Below are 23,511 nucleotides of genomic sequence, written 5' to 3'. Positions count from 1 at the left end.
AACTGATTCCTAAAGATAGATCAAGGGAAAATGTGGGGGCAACATGAGCCAACAGCAGAACTCTAAGTTTCAAAGGCAACAACACCAACACCTCTGTTATTCATTGTTCCCTTTTGAACTTAGAACTGCACAGCGCACCTGGTTAGAAAGGCACTCACACTGTATTGCATGCATACACAGATACAGAAAAATGGTATGAGAGGGACTACTGTTCTTCTATTACTGTTTGTTTGTTTGTTTGTTTGTGTGTCCTTCAGGAAACACATTTAAAAAACTGTTAAGTGTGGACTATAATCAGTTTTCTCAGTTCCCTCGGTAAACAAACAAACAATGCAATACACTTAATACTTGGCTGCACTGGAGTTAACAGTTAACAGCCGCCTTGAACAACTTTGGAGATAAAGGACACAATTTTGCTAAATAAACAGAGAGAGAGAGAGAGAGAGAGAGAGAGAGAGAGAGAGAGAGAGAGAGAGAGAGAGAGAGAGAGAGAGGTGCCCCAATGAAATCCAAATACTGCCAGCTCACTGGCCAACACTGCTAAACAATGAAACAGAATGTCTATAAGTAATTCAGTCCACAACAGTCAACTAATCACTAGCACCTGCTAATCAACCACACCAAAGGCTGCAGAGTGATAGGCCTTCATCCATCATACCATAATGCCATAAGTCTGCCTGAAGCCAAAAAATGGCTTTAGAATTCCAATGTGTTTCACTGCACACAAGATGGGAGTCAGCTGCGTGCTAAATAATTCCCCCCACTTTCCATCCAAAACAAAAGAATTGCAGTTTGCTCTTTTCTTTGCCTTGGATATTAACACAGGAAGAATTCTGTCCAGTTTTCTGAAGGTCTTACAGCAAAGGTTTATAATCTGCAAGAATATACAATGCACTGTGATCTTAAGAGGTGTTACCAGTAGAGCATCTTTCATATGTTGGCATGGGGTTAGTGGGGAGACACATGCCCTGGGTCAGGTGTCACAGTTGTTGTTTTTCTACTTTTGAGTAGTCACTTCATCGCATGGCACACTTTTTTGTGAATGGAGCAAGCACATGCCCTGCTGCTCTGCCACTTCGCTCATTAAGACCATCACAAAGTTAGTGGCCTTTGTAAAAGGAATTTCATGCTCACTGTTTAAAACTGGTTGCTGTTGTTTCAATTTCTCATGCCTTATCTTACGAGATTAATCATATAAAAGCATTTCAGCACTAAGCAAATGATAAATAAGTAAAGCAGAATTAGTCCTATCAAAACACAAAACACACTGCATCATCCTTAAGGTAAGTTTCCTTTAGCAGTGTTTCTTCAATCTCAATAAAAAAAAAAGAAGTTTGCAAAATGTTATTGTGATAGTACTGCTACTGCCACCACTACTCAATGTTGGCTTAGTGCTGAAATGTAGATGGTATCCTACAGGGCACAGAAGAGGCAATTATCTCTTCCAAAACACACGGAACAAGGTTGGGGGGGGGAAGGAAGGGAAGTAGGTAGTTTGGGGATTAATGAAACAGAAGCAACTAAAGGCATACCGCACCAGACGTGCTTTGGGGAAGACAAAGGCAGAGAAAGTAATCGCAATGGAACAGGGTTGTAGGGAGAAGCCAACACCGTTCCTTGATTCTCTTTTGCAATACTACAGGCACCGTCAATGCACAGACCAGAGTTCTGATGCCTGTACACACATAGCACGAAGGGGAGAAGAGCTTCAAACGTCAGGAACGCATGGTAGACATGTGCCAGGGAGCCATGTTTCAGATGCCCCCTTCCCTTCTCTTTCTGCGTAGAGGAGCAAAGCACAACTGCCACTCAGAATGTGAATGAGTTCTTCTGTCGTGATCAGATATGCTTTTTTTATCACTCCTGATACCTGTAAAGTGCAGTAGCCCCACTGTCCATATCTGAACTGTAGCAGGTGAGAATGAGAAGGCCAATAATACACCTGAAGCAGATTGCCACAGCCCAGGAACAGTGTTGGCCCAGGATTCTTCAGCACCCAGTAGCGCCTGCTTTGAGGAGGGTGCACCTCTCTCTCTCACTCTCTGTTTCAGCCCTAAAGCAATAGTTTGGCAGACTGAAAAGGGCCTCTGTGGAGCATGCTATAAAGGGCCCCTCAGGGAGCATGCTATGAAAATGTGATGGCCTCTAAAACATGAGCAGGAATTTGATAAAGCCCAGGGAACAAAATTCATTATTCCTCCTTCATTTTATAACGACATATACTGCAATTCACTAGGCTGCCTCTTAAATGAAAGCCAGCCTTGTTCTGCATTAGGAAAGTAGTGGCCAATGGCAAAAATGTGCATTAGAGATTTAATAAGGGAAGTAATGGGTGAATGTGAAGTTGTACAAACACAAGAATGTGAATTTACTCTTTACAATAAATGCTAGAGAACAAAGGCTGTGATTTATTGTATTTATACTATTAAAGGTAAAGGGGCTCCTGACCATCGGGTTCAGTCGTGTCCGACTCTGGGGTTGCGGCGCTCACCTCGTTCTATAGGCCGAGGGAGCCGGCGTTTGTCCACAGACAGCTTCCGGGTCATGTGGCCAGCATGACAAAGCTGCTTCTGGCGAACCAGAGCAGCGCACGGAAACGCCGTTTACCTTCCCGCCGGAGCGGTCCCTATTTATCTACTTGCACTTTGATGTGCTTTCGAACTGCTAGGTGGGCAGGAGCTGGGACCGAGCAACGGGAGCTCACCCTGTTGCAGGGATTCGAACCGCCAACATTCTGATCAGCAAGCCCTAGACTCTGTGGTTTAACCCACAACGCCACCTGAGTCCACATTTATACTATTACAAACTATAATAAAAATAAAGGCTTTGGATAATTGGAAAAGTCATATTTTCTTTTTCACGAGGCAGGTTAATAATTTTTTGAGATACACCTTCTGCCCTGAATGACTGAGGCCATTTTCGGCTTGTTAAACAAAGTAAGAGAGAAGCCACACATCCCAAAATAAACTATAAAAATAGATTGCTATTGATTTAGTACCCTTCCTAAAATGGTTTCCTTAAGGAACATGAAACAAAATAAGCCTAATACAGCAACAATGGTTGCTGGGGGGGGGGGTAGAAAAGGAGGAAAGGCTTTAACCTATGACAAGTGTCCTCATTTTTTCTTTCTTTTTGGGGGGCGGGGGGGGGGGTGGCTTGCATTTTGCGTTTCCTGCAGTTCAATAAATAGTTATTTTATAAACCCTCCTATGCATAAAGATGAGAAGTTATTTGGTCTTTTCACCCATCTTACACAAGTCTTTTCCCACAAGAATGACAACTTTGCAGGGGGGGAAATGCATTCAATCTGCATGTTTGAGTAGTATCAGCAGACAAGTAATAGAGACACTAGGCAGATTAGCATAATCAATACACAATTTACAGAGCTATCCAGACAGAACAGAAGTGATATGTGTATGCCATTATTTTAGCATCTACAAATTACAGTAATTTCGGGAGGTATCTTTATGCATTTTCTCTCCTCTGCCTCTGTGCATGTACAGCTAATAAGAGGCACAGACTGCCCCACACCCACCCCCTCCCTCCACCCTTCAAAGAGAGAAGACACATTTCAGAAAGACGCTTAAGAACAGGAAATATATGTTAACTCTCCTCACTTTCGGGATGTTGAATGGGAGATGAGAATATTTCACTGTTTAAAATAAGGGTTCTTGATGAATGCAAAACTGCAACTCACGGAAACCAGAGCTTGAAGTGAGGCTTAACGACAGGATCAAGGACCCAAACAAAGGAGACCACACTAGCTGTGTTGAAGCAGACACATGCCAAATCTTTCCAATCACTTAATTCTGAACTAGGAATTTAGAGCAGGCACACTTACCCCGCCCATTCTTTTCGCTGTTGCAGACTGAAACATGGCTAAAACTTAGCTACTTTGGCCATAATAATGGCTAACATTCTCTCGCATTGATAGAAATTTACCTATTAACCATATGCTGATTGCTTTAAAAGTTAACATCCCTAGTTCTAGGTGTAGGGCAGGGATACCCATATGATGCTCTCCACATGTTTTTAGGCTACATCCTATCATCTCAGGCCATGATGACTGGGGCTAATGGCATAGCTGCCAAGTTATCCCTTTTTTAAAGGGATTTTCCCTTAGGCTTCCTCGCGAGAAAAGCGAAAACTTGGCAGCTATGGCTAATGGAATTTGGGAGTCCCAACAGCTGGAGGCACTATGATGGCTACCCTTGGTTTAGGGCATATTTCAACAATTTGGGTCTTATAAGATTATAAGAAAAGACTGCTGTGTACTGCAGAGCTGATTTTTTTTAGCAAAATGACTTCTTTTGATATCCAGGGAAGGACTGACCAATTGACAATTGAGCAGATACTGTTAAGTTTCATCAGAATACATACCGGTAACCATTTGAAGGCACAATAATATGCAAAACTGCAATTTAAGCTGGACATATGTCTTGAGAGTTCTTTGACTCAGAACTAGAAATCTTGAACAAAGCAGCAAGCTACTTTTGAAAGATGTTGATTTTCTCTCAGAGTTTGATCAAGCAATGCTGAATGAGATACAAAATACAGTGGTCCCTCAACTTATGAATTACTCGACATCTGATGTTTTCGACTTACGAACGGGACAAATGGCCGCAGACTTACATATTTTTCTACATCCGAATGGAAACCGTTGGCGGTTTTAAATGCGGTTTCCTTGGCTTACGAATTTTAAATGTGGTTTCCTCGACTTAACGAATTTTTTCGAATATTTTTTTTCCTATGGGAAACTGCTTTTCGACTTACAAACTTTTCAACCTATGAATGTGCATTCGGAACGGATTAAGTTCGTAAGTCGAGGGACCACTGTATGTGTTTCACATTGGCGTAGGTTTGCAATGTAACCACCCGTCAATAATCTATAAAGAAATAAAGTGGGGCACTGGGGAGGGGGTGTTCAACTCTATTGGTTGGCCCCAGCCTTTAAAAGCAGGGACTTGGTTATGGCTAAGCCAGGGGTCCCCAGACTTACCGAGCGGCGGGCCGGTGCCCGCCGCGCCGCCCGCGCGGTGGGCCGGACGGCAGGGGAGTGCGCGCGCAGCGGGCCGGAGGGCGGGGGAGTGCGCGCCCGTGCGCATGCGCACACGCACACGGGCGGAAAAAAAATCGCCGAAAATCGCTTGTGCGCATGCGTATGGGCCTCCCCCGACCCGGAAGTGCACCAGAAATGACCTCTTCCGGGTCGGGAGAGGCCTGTACGCATGCGCACAAAGGATTTTCGGCGATTTTTTGCCGATTTTTTAGATCGTCGCTGCGCCGCGCGCCGTGAGAGCGGGCGGCGGCAGCGGGCGGCGGGGGTCGTCGCGGGCCGGATTGGAAGGCCGATTGGGCCGCATCCGGCCCGGGGGCCGTAGTTTGGGGACCCCTGGGCTAAGCCATGTCTGTAGAAATTCAGGGGGCTTTCCTGGATTAGATGAAGTCCAGATCATAGCGGTAGTAGCCTACTTCATAAGGTGACAACAATTGTACACACAGACACAGAATGCCCATTTTCTAAAAGTTGCCAGTTGTAAAGGTGTGGTGATTGAGGAAGTAGCAAGCGTTCAAGGAGTTGCCAGTCTTTTCTGCCATCCTGGACTAAGACAATGAATTTAAAATACTTTTCACCCTTACTTAAGCAATGAACAAGCTGTGTAATTCTTCTCCAGATGCTATTTGTTCCCTAATTCTATCTAACCACTAGGCACAAAAAACATATACAGTACTGTACTCTTATTCTGTACTCGATGAAGAAATGGCCAACATACAATTGCACTGGATCATATCTGTATTAATAAATAATCAAGTCCAGTTCTGGTTCAAAACTCCATGTACATTTAATGCACACACAGCTCTCACGCAATACCTTTGTTGAATATGTAAGACTCGTACTCAACTTCAAACTAGGAACAAACTGTTGGATCAGGTTCTGAATATTTTTCTTTACAACTGGCACAGGCCATCTAGAGTACACGGAACAACTTCCCCATGTGAAGCCCACTGTTGTTATGCAATCTTCATTCAATTAAACAATGTTCCAAGTCAGAGACCCACAGAACCTTATTTAATTAAATGAGGAGTGTGCAGCAAAAATGCATGGTGTCTTTTGCCACTATTGCCTGAAGGCCTACTTGGATGATAAAGGAACAATCTCTGAAACTAAAACAAAGTGATTAATATGGGAACCTGTGGCCCTCCAGACATTATTGGACCACCCAGCTAGCATAGCCAATGATCACAGGTGATGGGAGCGGTGATCCAGCAATATCTGAAGGACAACAGGTTTCCCATTCCTGGTTAAATGTGCTTCCTCTTTGCTCATGTTCTTTTAAAATGTGTGATTTAAAAGCATTCCCTACCTGTTTGTTTCACATATACAGTATATTCCCTTTACAGAAGTGTGTTTTCAAAATATAATCTGAAAACACACTGAAGTCAACTTATAATGGCTTCAAGATCTAAAAAGGATTGTTGTGAATTGTTTTATGATGAGGATGACATTGCATATCTTCAGTTTATCATTTGATACCCCAACTATGCAGAAACGATAAATCAGTTTTTACAAAATGATTCCTCGCCAAACTTCATCATACAGGCAACTGTCTATCAAACAGACAAGTTGAGTATCATGATATGGCTGTTACTTAAATTGGATTGGTAAACACATCCAGAACCCCAGTAATTTACTTTTGAGTTAACAAAGTAAATTACAAAGATGGCAGAGCTTTGGCAGCATATATGTATTTGAGATATTGTAATGAATTTCTTGATATTTCAATATGTGTTGCACAAAAGGGAAAAAAGGTGTCAAAAGACGAAAAACTTAAAAGGTCTTATAAATTTCTAAAATGAATATAGAGCAACCCTCAAACTACACAAGAACATTAACAAAGCCAATAACCAAGACCAGATACTGCTAAATTTACACCCAACTCTCATAATTTTTTTTTTTTAAAAAAAACACTACAAGGCTCAATTCTACTTACCACTCCTCCCTTGGTGGCATCATCAGCCTGTTCCCTTCAACTGATCCATATTCAGTTTAGAGGCATTATTTCTCCTCTCATACATATTACTTTACCTTAATAACTAAACTGTGAACTATCAGGTCAGCACCCCCAACCCCACTCCAAAAAAAGAAAAAAAAAGAACTCTGAGATGGATATTCACAGGCTGATGAGGCTTTTTTATAGTAGTAATTTTATAAGCAGCACAGTGAGCTATACTTACAAACATAGTTGAAAGGATAGCTTAAAGGTTTTGCGCCATGGATATACTTTTGGTTAGATTCCTTCAACAACAACAACAACAACAACAACAACAACAACAACAATAATAATTTATTTATTCCCCAGCCACTCTGGGCGGCTTCCAACAAAACAGTAAAATGCAAAACATTAAAAGCTTCCCTAAACGGGCTGCCTTCCGATGTCTCCTAAAAGTCTGGTAGTTGTTCTCTTTGAGTGGGAGGGCGGGTGCCACAGGGCGGGTGCCACTACTGAGAAGGCCCTCTGACTGGTACATTTAGTACTACCGTACTTCAAATCAGTGTGTTCGTGTCTATTCATGTTTAAGGGTTTCACAATTATTTATGTTAAGATCACATCAGGCAAATTGGCTGGTCCTTGAAGAAGGCCACAATCTGCTTCTCCAAGACTGAGGTCTGCAACTCAGCCAGCCTAGCCAGAAGCTGGGGAGATCCTATCACAGACCAACCCAGTTTACTGGGATAAGACTAAGAGGTCCATGGCTGCTGTTACTGGAGAAGATCCTGGCCTCGAAAATGGCATGGTAGAACTTCTCAGGAAGAAATTGCTACTACTCTGATCCCTTGAGGAAACTTCATGGAATTCTGCTGAAAACAGATACGTTCCCCCAAGACTAAAAACCAGTTATGTAGCCAAGGCTAACCAACAAGTTCACAGGATACTATCCAGAGGAAATCAGGTAAGTTCAAATCCCATTAAGATATATGGAATTTAAGCACACAGTTGGGTTCTATTTTAATTAGCATCTAATGTTCTCTGGATTCCCCCAAATACTCTATCCACTGAACCACACAAGCAGAAGTTGATTTTCATTAGGGTTTCAACCAATTAAAGATATTTCAAGCAACTAACTGTTTTGCTTTTAAGTGAACGACAAATGGATTAATTGGTTACAATAAAATCACAGTATCTCAGTAAATGTCATGTGTTGGGGTTGAAAAATGACCATAACATGGAAAACATCACCTGTCTGTTAAATGCATTGCTTCAATCAAGAAAAGTAGGTAAGCAGTTTATTTTAAAAAAAAGATACCTTCAGCATCAAAACACTGTCATAAGGGAACACAAAAACCACCCATTCAGCAACGAAATAAGTATACACATAAAGAAATCTCTTCACACATTCGCACACACAGCAAACTCATTCATATTACCTACAGTCACAAAATCTTATCAATCCTGCACAACTAAGATTAGCAAAGCCCACTAACAACTTATGACACCCTATCAGTAGCTCAATACATTCTGCTTTAGCTACTTCACTACCTGTCAAGTTCTTATCAGATCACAATAAGATCCACTTCAGTTGTGTTCAGATTGGTGGATCACAAATTATGGATTTCTCAGCTAGATCTATGAGTTAATTAAGCATATGCATACATTGTTTTATATGGAAGAGGAGCGTGTTTAATTATTTAGAAAATTCAGGACTTGTTGCTATTGCCATGATACTGCCTTTAATTAACATGGTGAGGGAGTTAATTTATGTGAAACAATTTGGCTCTTGTGATAGAAATGGGAAACCAGCACTTGATGGGGCTTGGGAAGAATAAAACACTACCATGGCAAACCTCAGCCTTGTATGCCGCTTTGAGCTCCTTTGGGAGAAAAGGGAGAATATAAACTGAAAATATGATTATTAAACATCTTAACTGCTCTGTTTTATTTATACATACAACATTCTTTGAAGGGGCTCAAATTGGCATACAGTATATGGCTCTTCCTTTACCCATTAACATTCTACCGTAATCAGATTCTAGTAAGTTAAGAAAGGAGTGGCAAATTTGTGAGCTTTCAATGTCCAATGTAGTTATGGGTGAATCAAGGACTCTTAACTTGCATCAGCAAAGACCAGCAGAACTCATGGTTGGATATGTGGCTTGATAAAACAGAGGGCATTACTGCAGCAACCTGAGAACAGTGCGCTCTAGGCATGTTGGCTTGGATCTTAGGCTAAGTTGACCTAAGAAAGTTCATGGAAGTAAAGTTTTCTGGCCCCTTGCAGCTAACTACACCTGAACAGGCTGAGCAACTGGGCAGCTGATCCCTGCAGAAAGCAGAGTTTATGTTTAAAGATCCTAAGCTTTATTTCCACATGTATGTACTTCATTTGCTCTCTCACCATAGCCCTGTGCAGAGATGGGGAACTGGATCAAGCCAGTGGGCCAGATCCCTATATTCTCCACACCCACCCACAGACCAACTTTGGCAGATGAGCAAGACCCACCCATTGTTCAATCATGGGACATTATTGATGTCAGCTGATTGGCACCTGTCTCAAAGTGCAAAGGAGGTTGCAATCTCCTTATAAGATGTACTTCCAGCATCAATCAGCTCTTTGGCACTGGGAACCTGCCTTCAAAGAGGCTCCCTATCAGCTGGTTTTCAGTTACAAGGAGGTTTGAATGAAGATAGTTGGGGTTTTGACCCGCTTTTCCAAACGTTTCGCTTCCCTTTGGCCAAGCCTCAACTTTCCCTGACCCACTCTTGATATCATATATGATGTCAGATGCAGAGCAGGTGGGCATGGTTTGGCCAAAATGGTCTGAAGGACGTAATCAGACCTGTTAGCTGTTCTAAGGTATTCAAATTCAGTCTTTGTATACAGAACACATTTCACACAGCTAACCAGGTAAGAAATCTTGGGGTAGTGGTGGGCAGCTTAACCAAAAAAATGTTGAAACCAAGATCTGACAGTTGCGAAAAAGCTAAATTCCATTATAGGAATTGTTAGAAAAAAGTTAAAAATACAACTGCTTTAAAAATGAGACTATAGAGGTACAGCATGACTACGGAATGGTGATCAGTTGCTGGAATCACAGCTGGGGAGAGTATTGTTGCAGTTCAAGGCTCCTTGTGGGCTTCCCACAGGCATGGCCACTGTGAGAACAGGATACTGCACTAGATGGGCTTTGACTTGATCTAGCAAGGTTCTTCTTCTGTTCATAACAGAGCAATGTAGCGTTTGGTCTCCTGATCACCTCCATCTGACAAGCTAAAAATAAGGGCTATACAATGCAATTTTACTGATTCATTGATGCTCCTCTCCTGACACTGACAAATAAAGTATAATTAGTGGTACCTAAATCAAAGAAAATACATATGAAGCATCCTGGGCTTATAGGGCAAACAATGAGTGGAATTTTTACTTAGAGAAGTCCTGCTGCAATTAATGAACATGACTCAGTTATGGCTGTAACTTTCAATAGGTCTACTCTGAGTAAAACCTTGCTGACTACCACTCTGTGTACAAAAGCATATGGGTTATAAGTGAAAGCAAGTTTAGAGGGCTACACTGCATATTGGAGAAACACGAATGGAGGAATGGTTTTAACCCCCTTCCTCACTGGCCCTCTTCCAACTCAAAACCCCTTCCTGCTTCATATCTTCAACCAAACAGGAGGTACAACAAAAGGTAAGCAGTCATAGGCACTCTTACGTAATACAGTATAGTGCAGGCATGTCCAAAGCCTATTCTGGGGGCCTAATCCGGCCCGCCGGTCGGTTTAATCTGGCCCCTGTGGCAGTTTATTTCCTGGGGTAAAATCCTAAAAAAAACCCTCAACAATGTCAATCCTAAATGCTTCAGTCCTAATTTGGCCCTTTGGTCGGCCCTCACAGCCCTTCACTTAATCAAATCTGGCCCTCTTTGAAAAAAGTTTGGACACCACTGGTATAGTGTAAACATAACTTTTATATGCCTTGGGGGGGGGTGTAAATTGCTTTATTGCTGAACCGAACCCTCAATATCTCTGAGGTATTCCTGTACTTTACTTCCTCTTACTATTCACATTCATACTTTAGTCTACAATCTCATTTAAGCAGCATCCTCTCCCCTTTAAACCAGAATGCATACCGGTATATATTTTCTCGTACTGATCACAAAACTCAATCCATATATATAACTAACCTTCCACTCATTAAAACAAAAATGACAGTCCCACTCCACCAAAATAAAACGAGTTACAGTTAGAAGCATTTTAAAATCCTGGTGTCCTTGAACAGGTGCGGTCAGAATGCGATGTGAAATACAAAAACAGAAGATGATTATTATCACAGTAGAAACCATAAAAAAGATTAAGGAGTGACACTACAAGTTAGAGACACTGTTGACAAATTTCAGTCGCTCTGACACCAAATTATCCCGTTCCTTAGACAGGTGTTGTTAACAAAGCATGTTTCAGATTTTGGGCAAAGTAACAAAGACAAAAGGAAGGAATGCTCACTGAAAAATCTCCAATAAGAGCACCTCCTAAAGGCCAATAAAATAGAATAAAAAACCACTAAAATACAATATGCAAATAATAGCAGGTGTCAGTAATAATAATGAATACTTGGCAATGTGAAGAATAAAACAAAATAGAAATATACCATCTGCTAATAAATGTTTTCACAATAAAGCATTGACAATGGCTCCCAGAGAGAAATACACACCCACTTTGTCCCTGCCTGGTTCTATTAGCTGAGGCAGCACAGTAAGCAAAGTGTGTTATCTGAACCCAGGCTTGTGGTTAAGCTCTTTCCTTCTTAACCACAAACTTTAAAGGTAAAGGGACCCCAAACCATTAGATCCAGTCGCGGACAACTCTGGGGTTGCAGCGCTCATCTCGCTCTATAGGGTGAGGGAGCCGGCGTTTGTCCGCAGACAGCTTCCGGGTCATGTAGCCAGCATGACTAAGACGCTTCTGGCGAACTAGAGCAGCGCACAGAAACACCTTTTACCTTCCCTCCGGAGCGGTACCTATTTATCTACTTGCACTTTGACTGCGAGGTGGGTAGGAGCTGGGACTAGGAGCTGGGACTGAGCAACAGGAGCTCACCCCGTCGCAGGGATTCGAACCGCCAATCTTCTGATTGGCAAGCCCTAGGCTGTAGCCAAGAACAAACCTGGTTTATCTTAGCATTCCACGGAAATGTGGCCAATATCTTGCAAAGGAGTTATGCATGCTACCTAATTGCTGCATAACTTATTGCTCTATCGTACAGTGATCAGATAGCCTATTTTTTAGGGCCCTGTTCATGAGAGTGCAAAAGCACCTTTAGAGGGAACATGGGGCACATATCTGGTTTGAGTGACCTGACGTCCTGGCTGGGCGGGCGGGCGGGGGGTCACTGAGACAGACATCTAGGAATGAGGAGATATAAAAAAGGCTACAGCTGGAAAATTTATCTAAAGGCATAAGGGATGTTCAAGAAGCATTCTTGTACAGACCAGTCTTAGAAATAAAATACTGTAAAATAGAAGTAACTGTTGCAGAGTGAAAGGCCTTTTAAGCAACACGTTGCCACATACAGTACAGTATTTACAACACAAACACTGACACAGGTAAATTCACCTAACCTATGAACAACCAGGACATTCTCCACCCACTTAGCATCAGTGTTGGCATGTGGTAAAGCAGAGGTGCAGAAACTTTAATGTTAAAGAACATGAATGCTCTGTGTTAGGAGATTTAGTGGGGTAGAATCTGCAAAATCATCAGGGATATGAATAACCCATAGATATAACTCTAAATTGGAGAATAAATAAATTAAGAGAACTCAGTTGGAGTCTGGGAGAATCCTGTACCACCATCAAAATCGCTGTGACACTCAAATTCTGTACAGTACTGATAATTATGCTACTAAATCACATTCTACAATTTAAGACGACATGTAAGTTTTAAGGATGAGAGTATCAAAATTAGGTGGCAATGCTGACATTCTTATTAAAATGGCTTTTCTGGAGCTTTTAATACACCTGCTTCAGAGAATTCTTATCCATGCCTACATGTATATAAGTTTATATAGTTAAGAACAAAACTGGACATATGTTGTGCCCTTGAAAAGCAGACTCGAGCTTTGTCACAAATGAAGTGTATTTAAGAGTGCCTATACAGTATTGGAGAAATCAGAGTAAAGTTGATATATGTAGTAAGGATGGTAAGTCTAGGTAATACTATCGAAAAACTACATTCACTTAAAATGAAACACTTATTTAAAATCTGGAATATGCTAGCAACAGAACTGTTATTCATTTGCCAGCAAAGTCAACCAACTCTACCACCCTCCATTAAAGTTAGAAATGTAAGATTTGAAAAGTGGGTAATTGTCCATATTGAAATACTTAAAGTAAGTGTGGTAAAAGTAGTTGCATATGTTGTGCACACTCTAAAGTATGCATTTTCCAAACCACAGCACTTCTTCACTTTTAAAAATAACACACACACATAAATGCCCAAGGTGGAGGGAGGAATAGCAGCTCACTGGATTATATTGAGGGGGGGAGTATTTGATCCCCTGCTAAATTTGCCCATTTGCCCTCTGACGAAGAAATAACCAGTTCATAAATTTAATGGTAGGTTTATTGTAGCTGTGAGAGACAGAATAACAGGGAAAAACCCCAGAAACCCAGAAGACAAAAGTCAGAGATTGATGTGCATTATAATGAGTGAAAGAAGTATTTGATCCCCTTGCAAAAGATAACTTAGTACTTGGTGGCAAAAGCCTTGTTGGCAATTACAGAGGTCAGACGTTTCTTGTAGGTGGCCACCAGGTTTGCACACATCTCAGGAGGTATTTTGTCCCACTCCTCTTTGCAGATCCACTGCAAGTTAGTAAGATTTCGAGGCTGATGTGTAGCTACTCGAACCTTCAGCAGCTCCCTCCACAGATTTTTGATGGGATTAACGTCTGGAGACTGGCTAGGCCACTCCAGCACCTTAATGTGCTTCTTCTTGAGCCACTCCTTTGTTGCCTTGGCTGTGTGTTTTGGGTCATTGTCATGCTGGAATACCCATCCTCGACCCATTTTCAATGCCCTAGCTGAGGGAAGGAGGTGCTCACCCAAGAGTTGACAATACATGGTCCCGTCTATCATCCCTTCGATGCGGTAAAGGTGTCCTGTCCCCTTAGGAGAGAAATACCCCCAAAGCATAATATGTCCCCCTCCTGCTTGACGGTGGGGATGGTGTTCTTGGGGACATAGGTAGCATTCCTCCTCCAAACATGGTGAGTTGAGTTGATACCAAAGAGCTCAATTTTGGTCTCATCTGACCACAACACTTTCACCCAGTTCTCCTCTGGGCCATTCAGATGTGGATTGGCAAACTGCAGAGGGCCTGTACATGTGCTGTCCTCAGCAAGGGGACCTTGCGGGCTCTGCAAGAGCTCAGTCCTTCATAGCATAGTATGTTATCAACTGTTTTCATGGTGACTATGGTCCCAGCTGCCCTGAGATCCTTGACAAGCTCCCCCCGTGTAGTTCTGGGCTGCTTCATCACCGTTCTCCTGATCACTGCAACTCCGTGAGATGAGATCTTGCATGGAGCCCCAGACCGAGGGAGGTTGACAGTTATTTTGTGTTTCTTCCTTTTGCAAATTATTGCACCAACTGTTGTCACCTTCTCACCAAACTGCTTGGCAATAGTCTTGTAGCCCAGTCCAGCCTTGTGCAGGTCTACAATCTTGTCCCTGACATCCTTGGACAGCTCTTTGGTCTTGGTCATGGTGGCTACTTTGGAATCTGCTGGATTGATTGCTTCTGTCGACAGGTGTCTTTTGTACAGGTACTGTAAGGAGCTGGGATTACAGGTAAGACCTCTCCCTTACAGCAGGTGCTTCTAATCTCAGCTCGTTCCATACAGTGAAGATACCACTTATTTCACTCATTATAATGCACATCAATCTCAGACTTTTGTCTTCTGGGTTTCTGTGGGGTTTCCTGTTGTTATTCTGTCTTTCACAGCTACAATAAACCTACCATTAAAATTATGGACTGGTCATTTCTTTGTCAGAGGGGAAACGGGCAAATTTAGCAGGGGATCAAATACCAGTACTTCTTTCCCTCACTGTAAACACCTTCATCAAAGGGAAAGGGAACACCTAGAAGTACTGTACAATGATAACATGGAGAATATTATTTATTTGCAAGGGACAGCTCTGTGATAACAGTACATGTTTTGTGTGCTTCAAACCCTTGCATCTCCATTTAAATTGGCCAGATAGCAGCTGATATGAAAGACCTCTGCCTGTTGAACTGTTGACTGTCAGAGGAGTCAATACCGGCCCAGCTGAACAACAGTCCATCCAGATATAAAGGCTGCTTTCTATGTCCTTTTAGCATTTTTTCAAGTTTTAAGTTTTTGAGATCATTAGCCTCTCCTGTGGTAAGGGTTATGTTTTGTTCTTTTTACTGTACTGTTGGATGAGCTGTTTAGGAAATGTTTGCTTTTTATTTTGCCTCAATTTATTTTACTCATTTGTATTTTATCTTGTTGTTTTGCTTCGATACTTTGATTGCATGGCATGCCAAACAAATGCCAGCAAATAATAATTTAAATAAAATAATGCCTACATTTCAGTTAGAATAATCCCATCTTCTATGACAATGAAGAAGCGGGCATTTCAATGCCCTTTTGCGCTCCAAGTGTGTGGGTACATCAGCAGACATCCCAAATTGTCGTCCCCTCCCAACCATCAGCCAGGGAGATGCAGCCTGCCTCAGGTCAAAGATTTTGGGGTACCAAAGTGCACCCAACTGTCCATCATTTAATACTGAAGGTGGCACAAATTTTCTGTTGTCAGTCTAAAATGCCTTGCCCTGTTTGTTATACCAAAAGAGCAAAACATGGGGTTTCCGTCCTCTATCTGGAAAGCAGGAATACTAAGTGGAAATGCAAACTATGAAGTATAGTACAGTAATAAAGATACTCGAAGTTTAGCTCAAGTCTTCTGCCTTCCCCACCGCCCCTTTTGCTTTAACATAATCCCCAGGCATATAGCTAACTACTGCTTGATCATTATTCCGGCTCAAAGTAAAGCTACTGAAGTTTAGAAGGATTCACATCTTACAGAGTTTCTTTCATCTCCAATAATTACTAAACTAGCATAATTACTAATACTTGAGGTGAACTGTGATGCATGCTAAGAGCCCGACCTGCCTAAATTAGAGGGAGGTGTTTTGGTTTTGAAGCTTACAGCGGTTCTCAATTTTCTAAGATTCACATCTTCTGTCAAACTTTCTCATCGGTCTCCTAAAACTTTCCTTCACCATTTGATTATGATAAGGAGTTAAGTTAAAAGAATCTGCAGTCCTTGAATTTCAGATTTTTTGTAGCGACGGTATTGCTAAGTACATTTAAACGCCAGACATGCACACAACCAGAGGAAAACATGAACAAATAAGGCATGCATAATTCTTGCTAAGGTGCATGTAGACCCCAAGGCAAAAAACTGAAACACAAGACCACATTTTCCTCCCAATGGGACCAATCCTGACCTTTGACAAAACAATAGGAGACAACAAAAAATTCAAAATACATATGGGGAAATACATCATGCTGAGATTTAAACTGCATTTGCAGTTTAAAAATAACATTCCAATGTAATGCTATTTACACTGAAAATCACTCAAGTCACAAAGTATACTGGAACCCCAAAATCATCTTAGTTTTCCCATTTACATTTATTGCCACATTAATACTGACAGCGCTAACAAGCTAACTTTTGGAGTCAACTATTATTCTTTGAATTTCAACACTACAGCACATAGTTTGTAACAGAGGAACTGATGTTATTAAGCTGTAAAGACTTGCAGCTTACAAGCCCAAGAATTAAGGGGAAGCACAAAGCCATTCAAGAAATCCTGGATCAACATTGCAAATGTTATCTTTACATATTAGACGTATCACAGCACAGACAAATTCAGCAACAATTCAGTGGCAGTTACAAAATCTCTTAATTGTAAGATGCCTGTATGGCCCAATGAAAAAGGCTCAGCTCATAACCGTGGAAAATATATATTGTTCTTCAACCATTTTCATGAAGTTCTAGTTCCTGCTATACTGACACGAGAGATAGCAATTTGTGAACAAGATTCTCATACTTCCTTCCAGACATAAATATAGGGTTGTCAGTAATGTGGGTCACTACACTGCTACAGCAACACTCAAATCAGTCACTAACACCCCAATGCAATGCCACAACTTGCTGTGTTAAACTTGCAGCGTGATATGACTGAAGAATGCGACCCATGTAGCTATGCTGGCACAGAACGTATTATACTAGTAACCAACACAATCACCAAATCCTGCAGTGTAGTCCCATGATCAACGGCTATGAAACAAGTAGAACTGGGGCTGGTAGGGCAAAATATTAACCATTTAAACATTTTCAGTTACAATGAGTGTTATTTTGGCATCCTTAATATATCATTTGTCTTCAGCTGGGCAGATGGGGACCCACGACCATGTTGCAGCCTAACCTCAGGTGAATTACACTTGCAGCACCACAACCATACATATCTATGGTAAAAAATAAAAATTAACAAACTGATCCCAAATGCATGCTTAAGTTAAAGGTGGACCTCCGCTCTGAAAAAGTTGAAAGTTCTATATCACGGGAAGCATTTTAACAGGCCTGGGGAGAACATGCTACCCCACTTTCCTTACAAGCCAAAGGCAGCTGCTGCAGCAGCAATCCTCTGTGCATCACTGAGGTCTGGAAGATCTGTAGTAAATCTAATAATTTCAGATTGCTACAAATCATCAATAGTGACGGGGCAGACTAACATGTGTGTTGTGGTACATCAACAAAGAAAGAGCATAAACCGACAGCACACGTAAAAGGAACTACTGTATAGATAGTTGCCTGAATTTAAAGAATATTGTAAGACAGTTCTAATATGTAATTTTGCTTTGTACGTGTGTCTGTACGCTTTCATGTTGACTATTCTCAATTTTGCCCAATTTTGGCTAGACACACACAAAAAAAGCAGCAATCTGCTTCAACACAGATGTTTTTGGTTTACAGGCCAAGTGGAATTTTATGAATTTTTGTCCCCTCCCTTTTAAGAGTATAATGCTATAGTGCTCGAAATTGGTCATTTCAGATAAAGACATTTAGAACCACAGTATGATACTGGGGATGGACAGGTTTCAGGGATACTACCAACAGTAATTACTATTTTTGTCTATATGGAATTCCTTAGATTATATTCAGAGTCAACTAATCTAATGTCTTTTAATATCTAGTCTGTATGGTCTATTCTTTGAATGTCAATCTCCCTTCTGAGTTATTATTCCTAAATTAGACTTCTCACTTCTGCGCTTTTCCATGCAAAATCTATTTTGGTTCTCCAGAATGTGTAAGAATGAAACAATATGTCTAAATAATTGGAAATAGAAAATATGTTTTTCAACATTTCCAACAATTCAAAAGTAAAAATACGGCTGAATTTTCTCAAACAATACAATTCAGGGCCTTACTATGTAGTATTTTCAATATTTCTAAATATATGCATGCTTCAGGCATGTTAAATATAGTACATGGAGTAAAATACACTGTGTCCTCCATCAAGAAACATAAAATTAATAAAGCCTTATGAAACTGTCTGCATAACAGTACAAGGAAACACATACTGCACTAGGAAAAATGTTTAAGTAATAGAAACACCTAAGTCTCCAATCATGTCAATATCCTCGTTATGGCTAATTTTATATCTACAATTTCCAGTGGTTATCCCTTCACAAGTAACTGGTGTAATAAACAGAACATATTTACTGTACATCTCTATCCTAAACATACTTATTTGGAAATGATACTTGCTTAAAAAGTTCCATCGTACTCAATGGAATTTACTTTCAAAATAAGTACGTTTTAGAATGCACGTGCAACTTTCCCCCATCCAGCAAGGAGGATCAATTTGGATGTATAATTAAAATAATGTATAATTTTAAATGACACAATAAAAAAGCCAAGAAGAAAAATAGGTCAGTAACTCAGGGCCACTGAATTTTAGAAAAGCTAATCCTTTCCAATGGTGGCATTAAGCATTTGGAAGTATTATTTCTTCCTTGCCTCCATTGCTTAGGAAATCCTAGGAAGAATTTCATACAAGCAGATAGGCCTATCTTGACCTTTGGTTACTAAGTATGAAAGTGGCAGGAAGGATACAACACTTAGACAACAATATTTAATGCTAGGTTTTCTTCAGGTGAGAACTGTATAGTGAAGAGCTCCCTGAAGAAATGGGATATATGACTAGGAGGGTGGGGAAGGAGGAAGGAATGGAGAAAAGGCACAGGTCAAGGTTGTCAAATCTCATGTCATTCATTCTTAGTGTTTGCAAAAGCAACCTGTAGGTTCTGGCTTTTAAATTCCAAAAAATATATAATGCTTTAAAGCATTAGTGAATAGATAATGCTCTCTCACCAATATCTAGATACACTTGAATACATTCTTTCTCAATTCATTTGCATGCTTGTAAGTTTTTCATTGGGAAATGGTGGCCATGGTGGACAGTTCTACTTCTCAGAGATTTTCACAACAAGCCACACACAACACATTACGCTTGTATAGAATTCTGCTAAATGGTGCTGTTAAAATAATTAAACACAAGTTCAACAGCCACCATATCCCGCCCCACTTGCCATTCTCCCCAGCCAGTAACCGTGATGAAGAACAGGTTTGTTTTAAATAAATACATTTTACAAAGAGCAAGAACATGAAGTTTGTAAAATCCATAGCTTTACTGTAATTTACTTACTATTAGTAATATACCTGCCTAATGTCACTACTACCCTGGAATGCAAGTTTCAAATCAGGCTAACAGAAGTGTCAATAGTACCAAAAAAAAGCCTCTTTCCCCCCTTCCATTAAACAAATACAACTGGATCCTCAGTACCTTAATTTCATGATAATTTTACTTAAGCCATACACTGATCCCAATTTAATTTGTAGACTGCAGATTACCACCCCTATCCTAACACTTTTTTGGCACTATTGATGTTTACTTAATAGTTTTTGTTGATTCACAGTCAACACTCATTGTTTATGGTAGCTTTTACAATGTATCTCACATAACTGGTTTGCCTCTGAAAAGTTTGTAACTGCATTTTTAGCTATAGTTCTTGTTTATTTCTAAATGATTTGGCCATTAATCATTTTACAGTAAGAAAACTATCTTAGGCTGCAATACTAATCCAACTTTCCTGGAATAAACCCCACTGAATTAACTTACTTCTGAGCAGACTTCGTTAACATTGTGATGTAAGGCTAAGGAACATAAGCACAATTAATTGGAAGTCCTATTAAAAGAAATGTAACTTACTTCTGAGTAGACATGGCTAGCAGATTTGGCTCTGAATTAGCACCACACTAACCTTATTAAACTATACCAAATATTTATGATCCAGCTCGAATCTGCACCTTCCTAATTGGAAACAAAGATGCATGTGATTTGGTGTTTTGTTTTGGTTTTTAAGTGCTGAAAGCAAAATACTTAAACTCTCAACTGCTTCAGTACTCCAAAGTCACATTTTCCTTTGAATAAGGCCAGCCAGCTCAAAAATGGACAATAACAAAAAAAATTCAACTGAATGGAAAAGAATATTAATTTATGTAGCAACAATCTAAATATTGCATCAACCATGATACTCCAGATGACATTAGCATGCATTATGATTAAAGGGGATAATGGGTAGAATAATGTATAGGAATGTGTAACCTATGCATTTAAATAAGCCACTGCTTGTTTAGGTCAATACTTACTGTCAATGACATTGGGATACTTCTCTCTGCTCATGGGCTGTTGATACAGACCAAATACTGTATTTTATATGAGCACACAGAAAACTGAAGCTACATCTTTATTTTAATTAATGATTTTCTTTACCAAAAAGCCCTTTGGAAAATAAGTGTTTGGTTTCCATGTGAGGGGATATATATATATATATATATATATATATATATATATATATATATATATACACACACATACATACATACATACACACACACACTATTTTGGCGTAAGTACAACTGTGCATCATTTATCGGTTAACTTTGCATGCTCAGCCAGTTCTCAAAGATTCGCAAGTATAATAATGAGGGGCTTTTTTCAACTCAATTTCTTTTCAACATCTCCCCATAAATTTAACCAATTGATGACTTTATTTATTGGCCATAAAAACTTGCTTGCATGTAAATTAATCCTCTTTAGGGAAGCTATCAGGAAATAAACATATGCACAATCAACAGAACACTCATTGTGAAGTCATTTTAAAAGGTAGCTGAAGAACATCAAATTCATTCCTTACAAGCTGTCAGACTATAGCATCAGTGAACTGTATAAACTTCAGTCAACCAAAAATTATATATGGGTCAAAACCAAATGTGGGGAAGCAAATTTAATATACACTGCTAGGGAGATTTAGAGAATTGGAGTGAATAGGAGGAAGCATGCTACTTCAAGCTTTGGATCAGGTCTCTGAGAGGTAAACTTTTGGAATGAGTTTTTACACCAGCCAAACAAATCACTATTGTCCTGGCCTGTATATGTAAAAAAGGCTGACCTTACTGCCCCCTCACAACCAATGTGTTTCACTGACTTCAACCTAGCAAAACCTGGTTTACCATACAAAATTAGGCCTAGTACTTTTATGTACCGCAAGTCATCTATTAATTCAGTCACATCCCAAACTCATTCCAGCCGTGTTTACAGGCCAACTTTCCAAAACTTCAGAGACTGTCTTCACACACACAGCCATGCCCTAATATGACACATAAGCCATCACCAGTGTCCTCACATCTTTCAACCTAGGACAGGAGAGAAAAATCTAGCTCTTTTGTCAACCTTTTGTATTTTATTACCTCCAGTAGCAGAGAGACTGAGTAGTAGCCTTTCTCTTCACAGCAAAAGGGCACAAAAAAACTACAAGGAGCTGTGTTGGATTTCCACCTACAATTGCTGGAGTGGAAGAAATTTAGTGAGGGGGGGGGGCTGTGGAAGGGGAAGTCCTGTTATGCTAGTATAGGTCAACTGTCAATATGACTGAGAAGGTCTACGTGAATTGGATGGAGATGCTAGCAACAGTAGCAGTGCGAGAAAGAAATGAGGTGGAGGGGGGGGCAAGGAAGGAAAGATATGAGTATTTACAGAAGGATTTTTGAAGAAGGGAATCCTAGAGAATTCCTGTTGGCAGCACCAATCTGAGGGACAAGTGACAGTGTCTTAGGTGGGGCGGAGAAGGATGACTGAGGGAGGTCAAGACCACTGGGCTGAAAGAGGGAGGCAGCACAGACCAAATCTCCCCAGGACATTCCTGTGGCCCAGCCACATTCTCACAAGCCGCCCTTTGTCCTCTCTTCTGGGCCTTTTTGCTCTTTCCTCCTCAGGGCTGATTCCTGTGTGTATATTACTTGAGGCTCCTGCGCATCCCCCCCCCCACCTCCCTTTTCTTCATAGGCTCCCCTCCCCTCAGCACCCCTTAACTCTAGTTCTCAAATATCAATTCCACCCCCACCCATCTTCTAAGCTCTCCCTCCCCCTTAAAAAAAAGTGGAGGGGGGGGAGGTTTCACGTGATCTTGCTCCACCACCCCACCACCCCCTCCCACATTCCAACACACAGCTCCAGCTCCAGGAACTCCAGCCTCCGGATCAATAAGAACTTCCATTCTGTTTCCCTTCCTCTACTCCACCACCACATTCCAGCAAATCCCACCCACTCCCCCCCCGTTAAAAAAAACCTTCCTTCTCCAGCTGGGACAAACACAAACTGGACTCTCCCCCCCCCCTTCCAACATCTCTTAAGCTTGCAAGAAGTTATATGACCAACTCCTAGGGTATCAACAGAAACACGCACACACTCCCATGCAGCGTATATTGTTTGCTTGTTCATTGGGACAGAACCCAAATGAGGACGCCTGGCTCCCATGAGATGCTGAGGTATTTCACTTTACAAAAACAAAAAGGCCACCTTTTTCAAGGAGTTTCAGAAGCTCTGCGGGGGGCGGGGGGGGGAGAAGTGAAAAATCCATGCAGCACTTCGAAAGAGAGGAGGGAGCGGGGAAAGGCTTGCAAGCATTAACGTGCATTGTGGTTTTTTGAAACACCCGAAAAGAACTTTTCCACTACGATTTCAAGGAGGGAAGTGCGGGGACCGCGTTAAAGAGAAGAGAGTTTTGCTTGCTTTCTTTTTTTTTAAAAAAGTGCCCCCTCACGACTCTTGCCTGAATGTGTGTGTGTGTGTGTGTGCGCGCGCGCGCTCCGCCCGCCCCCCCTCGCAATTCTTTGGTTCACTCTGGATCAGGAACGATAAAATTAAGGGGAATCTCAGTTCCACTCCGAGCCAGTCAGTCAAAGTCTCGCACAGACACACGCAAACACAAGCCAGACCTCGCAGCAGCAGCAGCAGCAAGCAGCACAGTCTGGCTCTTAAGAGCTACAAACGGTGGCATTTCAGGGAAATGGGGCG

General features: G+C 41.1%; 1 protein-coding gene across 9 annotated transcripts in view; it reads right to left on the bottom strand.

Moving 5' to 3' along the window:
• Positions 1–23,511, bottom strand: part of ZNF521 (zinc finger protein 521) — a 291,079-nt gene that overhangs the window by 265,780 nt on the left and 1,788 nt on the right. The gene's annotated exons all lie outside the window — the stretch shown is intronic.

Source organism: Zootoca vivipara, chromosome 8 (assembly GCF_963506605.1).
Source record: "Zootoca vivipara chromosome 8, rZooViv1.1, whole genome shotgun sequence".
Taxonomy (NCBI): Eukaryota; Metazoa; Chordata; class Lepidosauria; order Squamata; family Lacertidae; genus Zootoca; species Zootoca vivipara.
Note: the sequence above shows the minus strand (reverse complement) of the source record. Positions and strands in the feature narration are given on the sequence as shown.